Source organism: Chelonia mydas, chromosome 2 (genome assembly GCF_015237465.2).
Source record: "Chelonia mydas isolate rCheMyd1 chromosome 2, rCheMyd1.pri.v2, whole genome shotgun sequence".
NCBI lineage: Eukaryota > Metazoa > Chordata > Testudines > Cheloniidae > Chelonia > Chelonia mydas.
The window spans coordinates 57,062,738-57,080,023 of record NC_057850.1 but is presented as its reverse complement, the minus strand read 5'-3'; the positions used below and the strand labels follow the sequence as shown (position 1 = coordinate 57,080,023).

Here is a 17,286-nt window from a genome sequence, read left to right as displayed (position 1 = left end):
TATGGGAGCTCAGGTCAAAATAAGCAGATTTCTATTGGGCCTGTCCATGTAGCCAGCATAAACTGAATTAGTTTACTTCTTTATACTCACATTATGTTTCGCATGCTAAAAATACTGTTTATAATGTTTTATATTAAGCTGTAAAAGAAATACAAATACATTATCATAGAGATATCCAGTTTTGTCAGGTAAAATTAAATAAGAGAATGAAATACAAATAAACAATAATTGTTCTGTGGAATCTCAGCCTATTTCAAAAAGTGTTTAGTTTGAAGTCCTTACTAGTGTGGCATATATAAGTGTTAATCACATCGTTAAAAAAAAAAAAACACCTCTAGCCAATCCTAACACTTTAAAAAAAAAAAAAACATGCTGAACTTTACTCCCTTTAGGAGTTTCATCTACTTACATGAGCAAAATTATATACATGCTTTTGCAGAATGAAGGCCCGAGTTATTTTGGAGACATTTCAAAACTGAAACATGTTGTTATGTATTATCTAACACTTTAAAACATTACTCAATATCCCTTTTTAATAAACAAACAAATAAATAAACAAACCAACCAACCATCCTTTAAAAATCCAGAACTTGCTATGTAAAGACAAAAATAGTTTAAACATATAAGTAACACTCAAGACTCCTAGTAATGTAGATTATTGCCATATAAACACATTTCATTTTACTTTTTCAAATCAAATCCACAGTTATATGAAATAAATGTTGCCATTTTGAAACCTTTGCTTACTGACACAGATATATCCTCTACGGTTTAATTTTGTATTTGTATGACTAAGGGATCAGTCCTTAATGGAAGTGCCTGAATAAGAATTTCAGGAGTGTGTCCTATATCTGTATTCAAAAAACCCAGACACACACAGCCTAATACAGTGGTGGCAGACATGGGGTGAGCTACAGTCAGGTATAAGATGGTCAGAAAAAGGGCCCTTAGCACTGCAGGAAAAAAATCTATTCTGAATATTTTAACATGTTCCATAGCATTCATGTTGGCAGTAGAAGATAATATGGTAATTGGACCTATTTAAACACAACAGTTTCATATACAATAAAGCAACAAAGAGGAGGCTAGTAGATAAAATAGGGTTCTCTTTGTTTATATAGTCATTAAACTGTGATTTAAAGTTCTTTATGCTGAAGTCTAGTCTTCAGACATCAGATAGTCAATATAATTATTTCATGTTATGATCTAAACTATGAACTTATTATACAGTTGATACTATGGGCCAGATCCTCAGATGGTTTAAATCAGCATAGCTTCATTGACATCAGTAAGAATATGCTGATTTATACTAGCTGATGAGCTCATCCTATATAGCTATAAAAGGCCCGATTATGCATTTCACATACATAAAGCAGGATTCTGCTTTACCTTACAGCCTCCTCTTAGCTGTGTTCCTTGATTCACCACCTTGGTTTGAACACTCATGTCACCGAATTCCCAATCAGCACAGGTTATGCTATTTACCACTTGCACCCCACCAGCAAATTATATAATTGTTTACATTATTGCTGAATTTGGAACAGACTTTCATTACCGTTGCATATGTTTACACCAGGTCTGAATTTGTCTTTATTCTGTATTCCTTGTATACCCAATCACCATCCAAGGATTTATAAGAAATGAAAACTGGGCTCTTTATACATATACCATATTAAGTGTAAGATAAGCTCATAGGAAGTAGTTCCATCACCCTTACTTGCATTAAATAATTCCTTGCTCCACAAGTCCTCCCATTGGTTTTAACACAAGTAAAACTGGGCTGACTTGGAACAGTAATTTAGGGGCATTTACATATATTGCAGTGACAGGCATATTACAAACATTGACTAGATAAAGACAGAAGATCATGATGCAGAACAGTGGTATTAAGTATTTCAATATTTGTCTCCACACAAAAAGTACTACATAAACATTAAACAGATGCACAAGATGACTACCTGTATATTTTTTAGTTTGAAAACAAAAATAAAATACATTCTAAGATTATTTTATTACTGAATTAAGTTCATTTTTGGACTCCCTATAACAACATTAATATAACATTTGCATCCCCTCAAATAGACAATATCTTTCCTATGTCTCCAAACAAGTTTTATTTTACACATAACAGCTGTTGCCTAGATACATGCCTAGGTGTAGTAGAAGTTTGCAATGTTTGATGGGAACTCTTAGTGCCTCATGCTACTGAGTTATTCAAAAATAGAAAGTCTTTGGTGATTACAAGCAGAGAAAAACAATGGCAGAAGTCATCCAGTCAAACAATTACTTCTGAAAAATATCACTAAGATTAGGAAGGACAGGGCTTGATTAATAAATTATTAATATTGAATTATGTTCTTTCAAGAGCTACCTAATATGTGTAATGATGAATTAAGGTATAATGCATAATCATTAAACATGCAAACTGCTGACTGTAGTTATTAGTCAAAAGATATACCAATGGCTACATTAAATTAAATACCACTTTTTAAACTAGTCCATTAACTTCTGTGACTCTGAGATACTTATAGATTGTAAAATGACTATAAAGTCATGTAATCCACAGACGTTCTGCAGAAGGAATGCAAACTTTCTGTATTCCAAATCTAATTTGATAGCAGTTATCTTGAGGGTTCACTATTTTTCATCTAAAAATACATGAACAAAAAAATTGTGTGATGTGCACTTTCTTTTTTACCCTCATAATGGAAGATTATGTCTATCATTTGCTCTTCTAGGCATGCACTGAGTATATACGTTTGAAGGTTTCACTAAACAAGAGGTACAGTAAGAGGTAAGATAGAAGTGTGTGTGTATATATATATATATATAAAAATAGTATAACATAGATATATATGGTATTCCAGTAGAAAATCAAAAAAAGTTTGTTTGGGGTTTGTCTTGTCTTGTTTAAACGTGACAGTACATTTTAAATATCTGTAATACTATATATAGAGATTTCCTGTACTTTTTCTTACTCCACATTTCCCCAAATCTATCACTCTCCTCTCTCAGCAGTCTCTGCACTGAAAACACATTTTTGGCTTTCATATGAAACCACTAATAGTTGTGATCCATCGAATGTTCTGAAGTGGATACTCTACTCAGCAATGGCACCACTTCCCTGACAGTTGAGCAGGCTATTGCCATGACACGCTACTGGCCCAAGCTGCGGGATCAAGACCTTAATCCTGATTCAGAGATTCCCAGCAGGATGCTATAACAACTCCACTAAGGACAATATCCTTTATTTTAAGAATATTACATCTAGCTAATTGAATTTCTGAACATTATTTAAATGGTAAGCAGGTCCTTCAAAGTTCAATACCTTTTAAGGTGGGATTTTCAGAAGTGCCTAAGTGACTTGGGAGTACAAATCTAATTGAAATTCTATGGGATATGTGCTCCTAAGTCACTTAGGTACTTTTGAGAATCTTTTCCTTTAATATTAAAGCCTCAATCTGGCAAACACTTAAGCATGTGAGTAACTTTATTCACATGGGCAGTCACACCAAAATCTATGGGACTGCTCCTGGATAAAGCTATGCAGTGTTTGTAGAATGGGGGCCTATATGGAAAGAGCAAACTGGGAACTGCTAACACTATTTTTAATGATTTACATAACTGTCTTTATGCTATCTCAGCATGAAAAAACAGAATATTTTCAAAAACAGTAATATAATCACCAGTCATTATAAAGAGTTATAGATAATTTGTTATAACAAGCAAGTCATCAAAATACACTAATGATGAACCGTGTAGATTTATATAAGTTATAATCAACAGTTCCTAACAATGTTTAGTTATTTAAGAATGAAACATAACTTAGAGACTGCGTTTTAACTTATAGAGTAATCAGCTGTTATCTGATATTATGATTAATTGGCCACTGTAAACAATATAAAGATATGATTTTGCAAATTTCCAGCTTTTAGGTAGTTAATTCTCCAAGAACTACTCCTCATCTTTGACTTATCGATACCTCATATAAGATGGAAGTAGCAATATCATTACCAGTTTGCTCAGTGCAATAACTCTGCCAGCTACATAAATTCAGTACACTGTAAAACATACGCCATCTCAGCAACACTGGATTGTCTTTTCTCTAACCATTTTTCCGGTAACGTGCACAAAACCAGTTTTGTGAGCACCTCCCATAAGGCGTAACAGGAGCTGGAAAATCACTGTTTGTTTTTCAGTTCTGAATTACAAACCAGCTCATAATTTTTAAATTCTGCAAGAACAATATGCATGTCAACTAACCACAGAAATTATGAGTTTATTTGATGTGAATCCCATTTTGTTATTATTTCCTAACTTTGTGCCATATATTCTTTTCCTTCTAGCATTGGTAAAGTCACTGTTCAACAGTAGACGGAGTAGTGGGTAATTACTGTATCTTGGTTATTTGTAAGCGTCTGCATAATTTTTGGACCAATGACACACAAGACTAAAACTAATAAAAGGTGAGTTTGCTGCTGAATTTTAAAAAATTAGGCATCTAAGAGGAATAGTGAGAATGAAATGCCCAAGCTCAAATCTGACAAAATAGTTACGAAAAGACTTACAATTATTCATAAAACACACACTGTAAGTTTGTTCATAACAACTTTCTAAATCACAAACCTTGGTTTAGTTGAATATAACAAATATATATGTCCTCAACCTTCAAATACTCAATCATCCACAAGTATTTTTCTTTTGACGTACAGGAATGGTGAAGTGTCTTCTAAAAGTGAAGTTCATAAATATTCCATGCTTTGGGCCTTGTAATGAAAAGGAAAAAGTGCAAGTCTAAATTAAAATAATCATTACATGGACAACTATTTTCACACTTTCATCAATTGTTTCCCCATTGAATTGTTTAATTGCAATCAACCCTAGTGATTTGCTTTGATCTTTACTAGTAATTACATCACGCACATTCATTTGTTTGCCAAGGGTCCAATCTTTCTCCCATTGGGTCTCAGTTGTAATTATATTCACAGAAATCCCAATTGCTGCATACTAGATTTTGGAACTTTGTATAATCACTTAGCATCGGGCTGCTATATTTGTTGTTACAAAGCAACTGCGGAGGAAAACCTTTCATATGGCTTCAAAGTCCCCTCCCCCACCTCCTCCTGCTTCCTTCCAGCAGCACTAACTCTTTTTTTGCTGCAATCTCACAAATCGGAAAAAGAGTAACCTCTAAAGCTGTTTTAGACTGAAGGTCAGAATTCAAAGGATTGTAACTTAATCCATACAGCACTGTAATCACATTGCTATTGGAAACACACCCAGAAGCACCAGTATTCTAGATGTTTTTATTAAGCAATGTCAATAGGTATACAATCTGGATTTTTTTTTTCCATACTATAGTTTATCTAGACTCATACTTGCAGGAGATCAAGTTGCTTTCTGCCACTGAACTTTACTTTAGTGTTATGTGAGGTAAGGAAACTGGACTCTGTGTTACATGCTAATGAAAACAACAGCTTCAGTTTGTTTATCTTAATACTTACCAGAGGCACCTCTTGCAGCCTAAATTTAAACAAAGCTTAAACTCTTTTTAGTCCTTGCATACTTTCAGGGTGCTAATAATTTTTTTTAAAAAATAATTAAGCACATTATTATTGATGTATTTCAATCTACACTTCCTGCCTGAAAACAGAGCTCCTTTAAGAGATGTCTAATTCCTGAGCCACTGTGATCAGTTCAGTTATAGATCAAGAAAACCTATATTGTCATTCCATGAACACAAAAGATGCCAGGACTCTTTTAGAGTTAGGAGCAGCAGAGCAAATATCATAGGGGGCACTCTGTGGTTGCTCTCTCATCCCAAATTCCCACTGACTTCCAGGGGAGACAGGCCCGAAGACTTCAGGATGGACCCATAAGAATATAGGGCTAAATTCTCAAAGGCCAAGGTTCGGCTTCCTTTTTTGCAGGCACCCCCCCCGAGTACTTGCCCTTCCAACTATTTAATTTGTTTCCATAATCAAGTAGTCAGAGGTCCAAATACTCAGATTTACTAATGAAATTCACTCACAGAAGTTAGGCCTCCCTTTTGAAAATTTGTCTTAAGTTCGTCTTGTAAATATCTGGATATAAAAATTCTTATGTTAGCAGAATGCATCACATAGGCCAACACTGTTGCTAAATTATTATTTCAGAGTTTCATGGGCAAAAAAGAAAAAAAGGAAATGGGTGACTTGATCCTCAACTGATGTAAACTGTTATAGCTCCACTGAAGTCAACAGAACTATGCCAATTTACATCTGCTGAGGATCTGGCTTGGGTGTATAAAATTGACCATAAACAACCCATTGTTTACAGAATAGTTAATAATGGAAAAATTGTTACAGGTAGTCAATATGGTCAGGGGAAACAAGAAATGTGACTATAAACACAGTGGGTCAATACATACAAAGAATTTGAAGCCTAGATATCCAAATCAGCTTGGCTGAGAAAAGAGAGTCAAATTCCATTGCTAAATTTTAACTATTATACAGTATTTTGATTTGCAAATGCTAGATTTTGATAGCTATATTTGTATATAGGGTGAATCTGTGATAAGAATTTTTATACATTTATAGGCAGGCTTTGTGGACCCATATTATTGTCCTTTTCGTCATAATTATTTTAAGATACTTGCGTCTTTTTTTTTTTTTAAATGTGGTCAATACAGAAACTCTCGGTCTAATGTTTTTCATTCAGTGAGGATTGTTATGTTTACATTTTCCAATATTCTTTAGAAGTGGCAAAACCAGAGTTAGATATATTGTGTACAATTCAGTAGAAGGTGGCTTAAAGCATATTTGACACTCTGGTTTATTTTCCCTTCAATAGTTTTTGGACTAATAAGAAGGGTAAGCAAAAAATAATGAATAAAAAAAGTATATTTTTACATATCCAACCAAAACTCTAACTGTACTGATACAGACTGACTGCAAATCAAGTAATTGTCTCTTGTCATTGGAAAAACAAATAACAGAGATGTCAGCCTGTTTGAGGGAGAGGATACTCATGATACAGCGATCATGATGCCCTTGCTGGCTGATCCATAGAGCTCCAATTAGTTGTGGCCTTATGGGAGAGCTGTTCACTTTTTCTTCCTTTCCCAGCCAGCCAGAGATGAACGGTTTCTCCTGCTAGGTTGGGAAAGGTAAAACTAATAAAAAAACCCAGAATGGAGACATCTGATGAGGATTCTTAGGCATAACAAATTATTTTGAAGTCAACAGGAGGTTCAAGAACTATTTAGCACATGCAAATAATACCTTAGTTCAGAAGAAAAGGGGAAAATCAGAACGAACATGGACCATCTTCTTATTATGTGTGTCTGAAGCCTAACAGAGAGGGGCCTGTGCTCTCTAGGCGCTATCACAGTACCCTGAGTAACAGTAATAGGATCCCTTCTACCCCGCCCATGATGTACATCTGCAGGTATTTTTCTTATTTAAAACTTTTCACATAGATTTAATTAAGAGAACACTACAAATGTCTTCACATTCAAAATCCCACAAACAGATCAAATAATTAATACAGCTCTTATACACTGTATTGAAAGAAGACCAATTTGCATTGGACCCTCCTTTTGTGGAATCAATTTTTTCCAGAAAGTTGCTGTACTTAACAATCCTGTATGCAAAATAGTATTCCATGTATACCAGCGCCTTTATAAAAAATGTGCCACCAAAACTGATGACTTATGGAGTTTTTGTTTATTTATTTATGTCTTCATAAGTAAATAAAGTACTTACACTGTAGTACATTTTAATCTGTTATAAAATAATTCTGGGCTGATCAAAGATTTCTGAATATAATCTGACACACAGAAGTCTGCAAATGGTAAAATCGTTCTTTCACCTTTAGCAGCTGAAACATGTACGCTCTGCACAGTACATTTCAGTTGTGCATATATTATAGGTATATCAGACACTCTTGTAGGCAATGCTGTGAATATTTACAGCAGTTCAGAAGCTGTAAGAGGTAGGCCCCAAACCTGCGACCTGACCCACATGGGCAGACCCTCGCAGAGCCCCATTGACTTCAATGGGAGTGTGTGCAGGCATAACAGTCCACCCGCATGGATCAGATTGCAGGATCTCTGCATGACATTTGGACTGGCTGCTGCCTGCCAATACCCTGGTTTCCTCAAATCTGAACTGGTGTCACAGACCATAAAATTACCTGAAAAGCACAACAGCAAATTAAAAAAATAGCCGAAGGTTACTACACAGTAAAAACATGTCCCATTAATTCACTAAGAAAAAATGACTTGCTGTTTCAGAGTATGTCTATACTGCAGTCAGGAGTGAGCTGCCTAGTTGGGGCAGATAGATTCGTGCTAGTGCGCCAAAAATAGCACTGTGGATATTGCAGCTTGGACTCTCAAGCCCACCCTACACCTCCTAGGCTTGAGAGCCTGAGCTGCAGCCTGAGCCACAACATCCACACTGCTATTTTTAGCATGCTAATTCAAGCCCTGCTAGTTTGCGTCTGGCTACTTGGATTGGGGGGTCGCGTCCAGCTACAACGTAGACATACCCTTACAGGCCCTGATCCAGAGTTTTGTATTGGTTCAGAAATCCACTGGGGGAAAAGAATCATACTGATTTCAGAGAGTACTTCCAAAGTCTTGATTTGCTAAATCTTTAACCTTAACATCTTATTGAATCATTTAAAGATATGGGCAAAAATTTCAAGCTCTGGCCCTGATCTTGCAAAACTTAAGCATGTGCATAACTTTACTTATGTCAGTTAATTAAGCCTGTAATACCAATAAGTCTTCCCTCAAAATAGTTGAAAACTCAAATGGCACATAAACATAGCATCATTTTAACAGTAAATAAACAGGAAAATACATGTGGTGAGATCACTGGGGACTTATATAAAATAATAAATAATAATAATGTATATGACAACATTCAGACCTTATAAATGCCTATATCCGTATAATATAACCATATAAGTGTGGCTCAGTTGAGGAGATGCTTAATTTGTTAAGTATGCTCTTTGCATAGTAGGTATGATACCGAGGATGTGCCCCCTAATGTAGGACTTAATAGCCATAAGCCACCTTTTATTATTGAAACCCAAGGTGACCATGGTTGGGGGTGGAGGACAGGCAGAACCTGTTTTTCCACTAACATAGGACCTGATCCAAGGCAGAGAAAACTCCATGAAAGGAATCCCATTCACTTCAACAGGCTTTGGATCAGGTCCATGGCAAGGAAATAAGTCCCAATTAATAATGTATTATGTGGGTCTTTATTCTCCTCTGTAAAATGTGCAACTGGATTCAAGCTATTTTAAAACTAGTTTCAAAGACTAATTTAAACATGAATAAGTCTGGAATCTCTCTCTCTCTCTTTTTTTTTAAACCATTTGACCAAACAAACAAACAAACAAACAAACAAACAACAACACCACCACATTTGGTCTTCTAAATGTGTAGTTTGAAGTCCTTACATTAAAACTGGTCTCTAAACACTGAGTTGAGGCCACAGTAATACACATTACTTATGAAGTGTATTCTATTATCCATCTTATATTATCGACTGTTAGCTGACAGTCATAATCAGAAACAAAATTTTATAACAAACTACTAACTTGATTAATGGTGTTAGGTAATTACAAACTAGTTTTTCAGGTAACTAAATATGTAAAATGAAAGGAATAGATTTTCTCTTAGTCACTGGACAAAACAAACATCCCAAAACGCTTCAGCATGGAGTGGCCTCACTCTTAGATCTGTCTAATTTGCTTCCAAACCATAGCTATTTAGTGTGTGCTGAAGGCTGGTGAGAAAACACTGGATTCAGCCCAAGCAATTGGGGTATTTGGGGCAAACCTGAAAACAACAGCTATTACAACTCCAGGCTCAGTGCAATAAAACAGTACTTTGTATAAGCCATAGATGATAATCCATCTTAATGATTTTAAAGCCTGAGGCATCTTAACATTTGTTTTATACAAAAACAAATCATGTCATGAATCTGCATATTCATTGCCACACATTTTACTACCATATGTTTAAGATGGGGAGAAATAGAGGGTGAAATCCTGGTCCCATTGAACTCAAAGGGAGTTTTGCCATTGGCTTCAGTGGAGCCACGATTTCACCCAGAGTGTATATGTCAAGGATACTGTCTGATCTTCCTTAATTTGTAGTTGGGGAATGCTTATCTTTCCACTTCAGCAGATTTTCCCACAATTTCACGTTCAGAAATTAGCGTATTTGGGTGCTTAGTGTATTTTTCAGCCACAATCTGTGAAGCAGTCACACTTGCAGACACACCTGCAGCAACACAACAGGATCTCCTTTCAATTAGATACAACTTTTAGACTTCTTTCTTTTGGCCTGATTCTACCATTCCATTCACAGTGAGTGTATGATTTAAACTGAACTACTTGTGCAGTAAAGTACTACTTAACACAAGTAATAGCGGAATAATCGGTCCCTTTGTCTGTGGTCTAAGCATTTAGAATATTTGTATCTATTCTCTATGAAACCTGGAAGTGCACCTTTTTTTTTTTAAACAGAAATTGTAAAAAAAAAAAAAAAAAAAAAAAAAAAAAACCTGAAAAAAATCGACCTTTTTTTTTTTAAAACTGAACTTTGTGTGCAAAATCATTGACTTCTATGAAATCTTCCATTTTTTGAAAAAGATTTCACATTTTTATCAAAGTAATCTTTGAAATAGAGTAGAGTAGAGTATGATTTTGATATACATTTCAATATAAAGCATCTATAAAAAAAATCATGGAAACTGTTTAAAATGGAAAATGGGTACATGTCAAAACAGATTTTTTTTTTTCAAATTTTCCTCACAAAACTTGTTTTTCCATTTTACAACCAGCTCTATCCTGAAACATATACAATTTTGACTACATACAAACCAAGAGGAAATACAGAAGAATAAACACACATTTATTGGGTGAATTAATTTATTTTCTCTCATCCGCCCGTAATCACAACAATTGGCTTTCTTAGTGCAACTCTGCTAAATGTACCCAAATCATCTTTTCATGTTATCTACCTCATGCAAGAGTGTTTAATGTATTCCATCTTGATCAATCCTCTTATTTGATTTTTCCTCCATTTACATAATTCCTTGTTAGCTCAGGAAATTACTTTTCAGATAGTGCCTACTGAAAAGTCAATGTGTTGTTCAACACCACTGTGTCTGGGCCCTAATCAAGTTATGGTATCTACTGGAGAACCAATTCCCACACCCCTTGGTGACTGTCCTGTGGAGCTGACTATGAGAAGCTCATTTCCCTCCTGTGAACTTTACCGATGAAGGTGGGAGGAGGGGATGGAAGAAAGTAAAGGCAGTTCATATTAACGTGTTCTTTTGTTGGCTGTCTCAGTTCTCCTGCTCTGAATCACCAAAGACATTGCAATATCTCAACATCCAGAGCGGAATACGCCTATCAGTACAGATTCTGAATGATTTATTCCTATAATCGTAGTCCCTAGATAAATGCCATCGTAGGTTATAACATCACTGAACTGGCCAACTCTCCCTGTCAATAAAGAGCTATTCCAAATCCAATTGCATGTGAGCTAATGCTGAGCTGCTATATTTACCTAGTACCACTACACGACTAGGATCATTGTTCTGTAAGGCTTGAGTAATGAAAGAGATAAAAGTCTAATTTAAATTTCACTGGAGAGAAAATCTCAGCTGACTCCTGTCATGGTCACCTCACAACTCAGTATGCTTGGCTGGACACAATAAACACTCGCTCAGTGACTGTGCTCCCTGATTGGACAGAAGAGCCAACAGATCACCATTTAAGCCAACAACAGCTGCTCAATGCATTGCACCCCCACGACTGCACCAGACCTGCTTCCTGCACTGGCCCTTGCTCCAACCCATACTTTCTCCTGCTCCAACCCTAGTCCCTACCTTCCTCTGAACTTCAGAGTCCTGAGTCTGATCATTGGCTTGTCTCCTGACCACAACTCCAGTTCTGCCTTTGGGTTCTAGTCTGGCTCCTGAGTCTGTCCATGGCTTGTCTCCTGACTAATGCTCTGGTTCTGCCTTTCGGTTCTGTTCTGCCTCCAACACTGACATTCTCTACCACCACCTCTAGTTCTCCCCTCTGAGGCTGCATTGCCTACACCTTGGTATTTGACAGTGAGGGGTTTTTTTTTAAATCACTTTTCTTGCCCCAGGGTTAGGTTGCTATACATTTCTCCTCATCTCTTTTAGGTTCCTCCTAAAATTATTCCAGTATCCTAACCTTGGTGGCAGACAGTTTAGAAGGGGATGCAAGCAGCCTTGGTCATGTAGGGAGGAGACCCAGGAGATCTACTGGCATGCTATTCAGGGATACGGTTTGAGGGGGAGGTTACATATGAAGTCTGCTGGACCTTCCAGTGTGGGAGGTTTGGGGCTATGAACATATGTTACACATTGAGCTGTTTTATTCTTTTTAGTGTCTTTGAACAGTTGTCTTTTATCATGGAATTCTGATGGTGGTGGTAGAGAGGTTAAGATAAGTTGAAAAGATCCTAACTATGGGAGTGAGGAACTAATTGGTGTTGGACTACAATCCAGGGATACTATTTTGACAGGAGATTATTGGTGCATGTGACCAGGTTTCTCGGTGTAGGAGATATTTAGACAGCTATTTGTTTAGCACTGTATGGGAGCAGCTAGAGGGTGGCTCATTGACTTGAAAGGTTTTAAGGTACTATTGCTTCTAGACAGCCCTTGTATACTCCCTGGAGGTCACTCATCTGCCAGTCAGCTGTAGCACCCTTTGATGGCCATCTTAGGATGGCCAAGAGGGTAATACAATGCTCTTGAGATTGGAAATTCTTTCTGGGCGCATCATTCTCTCAAGTCCTATCATGTTGGGCAGGAAGAAGATGGCAAAAGATGATGATCATTTCCAGATGTATACTATGACTTCATTTTGCATTTTTCCCCTTCTGGTGACTAGACTATCAGATGTCAGTCATCTACTTTAGGGTTTATGCCATTGAATGCAAAGGTGGTGACTAATGAAGTTAACTCCATTCATGATTTGGTTAAGCATTAGCGCCCCAACTTTTTAATGTACAACAGTGTTGGAGAACACTGTAGATGTGGGCTCTAAGCCCAACTTTGTGCTCCCCAGATCTTTGGCCTATTTGATCAAAGGTCCAGTCCCCAGATGGAGCAGCTTCAGAGCAGGTTAAGCCAGCTTTGGGACTGATTTGTATGGCCAGTGCAATGCAAAGCAGTCTTATTATACTTGGAGATCTGACCCTGTATCTACCCTCTTGATTGAGACGGTCATCTGCCATTCATTACATGCCCTTAACTATAACTTCTTCTATTTTTACAAGTGTTGACTGGTTCAGGTGACTCGAAGTATAAATAAGAAAAGTATTTTTCTCTTTTTATATTTTTGAAAAGTGAGTTATTTTACGGGTTTTTGTATCTAAGTATCTCTTTTTCCAGTCAAATTTGCTTTCTGCTTCTGTGTGAATGTAGTAGTTATGTCACTATCTTGGGGTTTTGCTTCATTGTGCATTTTGTCTCTGATTGCATAAATACTGATAGGGAGACACCTACGGAAAATTTTCAAAGTGGTGCATAGAGACTGAGCTAAGCAGTTCCTATTAATGTTAATGAGAGTCACATGGCTATATTCTCACATTCTAATTTGAAAATTTGCCTTCTGCTTTTCACCATTTAAAGTAAGTGTACTATTCTAAGTATGTAGTCTTTGCATCTCCCTGTTCTGCAATCTATAAATATGCAAGAGACATCACACACTCTCTCTACATATAGCTACTTCAGATACTCCTATAGCATTTCATCCACAAAGGGAAGATTCTCAGCTTAATCACATACAAAACTCATAGTGCTGCTGTTATCCTGGTTCCAAAGCTGCTTCTACCAATTCCTATGTCAACTTATTTATTTATTTATTTACAAATATAAACTTAAAAAAAAAGCCTACCCTGGGAGCCTCTGACATAAATAAAAGTATAGTTACATGAAGGTAAAACCAACAGCTTCCCTAAAATCAGAATAAGAAATAACCAACTAGGTATTTCAAAGGCAAAAAATACCTCACCACACCCAACTGTATCAGCCTTTCCTTCTCCATAGCTTGGGTAATGAGATGAGTCTTTCAGGGTGCCCTAAAGATCAGATCAATCTATTTTGGACCTTGGGTGTGGGTGGAGTGAATTCCAAAGTTGAGAGACCCCCCCCAGGATTTATGCCCTGCCAAAAACTCCATCTTATATAGCCAGTGAGCTCTAGCTAGAGCTCTGTGGATTGCAAATGTAGCAGTGTGGTATGGGCAGAGAGGTGGTCTTTCAAACTGACAGGATAAAAGCTATTTAGGGCTCTATAAATACAAAAACAAAACCACTACCTTAAATTCCACCAGCCAATTTGGGGTCATGTGCTCATGATGAGAAGCTAGGCTGCTTAGAATGCAGTAGCCTGCCTACTACACCAACTTCATTTTCTTGAATCATTTAAGGGATAACCCCTTATGGAATGCATTGCAATAGTCTAACTTTGAGGTGACAAAGACATGTATTACAGGGTCAAGGTCTCCATCCAGAAAAAAAAAAAAATCACTATCTCTAGGCCCATCAAAGAAGAAAACAGTAGTCCTGGTTTACTGTTGCTATATTTGTCCAACAACAGCTGCAGGTGCAAACGTATCCCCAGATTATGAACTCTAACAATAAATGGTGAGTATATACCCTTCTTAAAGCCTTGCCACATCTTCCAGATGTTTTCCCCAGCCTACCACATTGGTCTTATCTAGACTGAGCTTCAACCTGCTAGTCCTCATCCAGGCTCTCTATTAACACACTAGGTAAAGCATTCAATAATATTGACTAGATAGGATGAGACAGAAATAGAGATGGGGTATCAGCAGTACACTAAAGAGCACATTGGCCCACGCTTCCTGACTAAACTTCCAAATTGGCCTCAGATACATATTGAACAAAAAAAAACCCCAAACAAACAAAAATATACCCCCAAAGCCCAAGAGTTTTGGAAAGGATGCAAATCCTCATTCACAGCATAATCCAACCTCCAACAGATGTGATTTAGCAAACCATTTTCTATATATGTAGGCTATGCCATAACTGCTTACTGCAGTATTTCTTGCACTTATTTCTAAAGCATCTGGCACTGGCCAGCAACAGGACACTGTTCTAGATGGACCACAGGTCTGATCTGGTAAAGCAATTCCTACAGTTCTATATGTCACAAGGTAACTGGCCCTTGAAGGGGAGATGGGTCCAGATCCACCTGTGACACACTTAGCTCATCTCCACATTCGGAAAAAAATGACAGGCAGGTCATGTGACTAAACCATGCACAAGACGGAAGCCAATGGAGAACCAAAAAGAGAAGAGAGACTCCAGGTAGGAAGCCCTGAGAGCTGGTGCTTGGTAGAGATCAGGGAGAGATTGAAGGGAGCCCAGGAGAGCCTGAGGACTGAGAGATGAGCCCAGGGTCCGAAGAGTGAAATCTGAAGAAAAGACACTCAGGAAGGGTTTGCCCAGCTTCAGGCTAGGGTGGAAGACTCTTGTTTGGACATGGGTACCCTGGAAGGGATGGACTTTAACTTTTATTATTTAACCCAAGGGCAAAGTTACTGCAGCAAATCACCACAGCATCCAAAGCAGGCTGGAAGTTCAGGATTGCCAATCTGAGAGAGAGAGCAACTGTGGAAGCAGCTAGCCCAAAGCCAGACTAGAGGGACAGCACTGCTATACTACATAAGACGGAGGTGGACATGAAACCCTTCTGAATCCCACATGAGAGCGCACTTGGAGCAAAACAATGAGTAACCAAAACTGCCCTCGGGGATCTCTCAGAGATATGAACAAACCCACCTAAGGGCAGCAGCATTGACTTCTACTGTGATTTGCTGGCAAGTCAAACAAACACACACGTGATCAAAGGCATCAAAGGCAACTGATAGATCTAACAATATCATCATGAACATCTGATATGCATTCATGATGATATCATCTATAATTGCCACTAAGGCAGACTCCATCCCATAACCAGATATGTAACCAGATTGACAAGAATCAAGATCTAACACAGACAATACTCAAAGTTGTCTCACTTTTGCATTTTCAGGAGGGCCTGCAAAACATTTGGTTTGTTGGAAAAAGGATTCCTGTCCATGACTTCTCACTATTGTTAGCCTGATGATTTTGGAGAGGTTTAATTAAATGATTCCAAACTTAACAGGCCCTTCTTAACTGTGCCTTTCTCCTTATCCACTCTCATTAGGCGCACAGGCTCTGGAGGGGTCTGCCTGCAATCTGTAAGTTTTAGGATTTAGATCACTTTACGTAGTTGTCAAAACTCCTCATTGAGGTAGGTAAGCATTATCACCCCCATTTTACAGATGTAGAAACTAAGGCACAAAGAGGTTGAGACCAACATTTTAAAACATGGGTGTATAAATTAAGCCTCTACAGGTGCCTGATGAAAATTTTCATCTCTGTGTCTTAACAAGAGCCACAAAGGGAGTTATTGTCAGAGCTGGGAATAGTTCCTTGCTCAGTGACCTTGACTATTGTGCTCAGGGCTGCACAAAGGCAGGGGCAAAAGGGGCAGTTTGCCCTACATTCCCTGTTTGAGAGGACCCCAAAACTAGAGGAGTGGTCGGGCCAAATTTCAGTGGGAGGCATTACAACCTGGACAGACTCCCCTGCCCAACTGGGCTCAGAAACCACTGTTGCTGCCATTCGCATCATCCCCCAGGCCTGAGGTTACTTGCCATGCTGAGAGCCTATATTACAGATACCTCTCCCACCAGTAGCGAGACTGGACTTCAGGGAGAGATGGTAGCACCCTCCTCCCCCCCACAGACACACAAGGCAGAGTCTCTTTACGCCTGTGGGGAGAACAACAAACTTACAGGTCTGGGACTGCCGGAGGCCTCAGTTTCAGATGTTGCCCTGGGCCTCCCAAGACCTTGGTGTAGTCCTGATTCTGCTTTTCATGCTATTAAGCTTCCCATTGTTTGGCTAGAGATCACACTGGATGCCCAGCAGAGGTTCTGATTCAGCCCCAGGCACCCCAGTGAGTTAACAGCAGTTTGGGCAGCACTGTCACCTGGAACTATCAACTTGATTCTGGGATCTTCCTAAAAATAGCAAGAGACCTATGGTTAGGATTCCCTTGAATCCCAAAACCCAATCCTTGGTGGCTGTGAGGGAATGGTGAGTAACCTGTGAGCCTCAGAAAATCCTCGCTATTGGTTTATATTTTCAAGGCTACTTCACAAGGAAAAAGC

The 17,286-nt window shown here is 38.0% G+C and overlaps 1 protein-coding gene across 1 annotated transcript in view; it reads right to left on the bottom strand.

Moving 5' to 3' along the window:
• EYA1 (EYA transcriptional coactivator and phosphatase 1) overlaps positions 1-17,286 on the bottom strand; it is a 221,901-nt gene that overhangs the window by 119,918 nt on the left and 84,697 nt on the right. Inside the window, exon 3 of the mRNA XM_043539493.1 lies at positions 4,627-4,766. The gene's annotated coding sequence lies outside the window, so the exon portion shown is untranslated. The remainder of the gene's footprint in view (positions 1-4,626; positions 4,767-17,286) is intronic.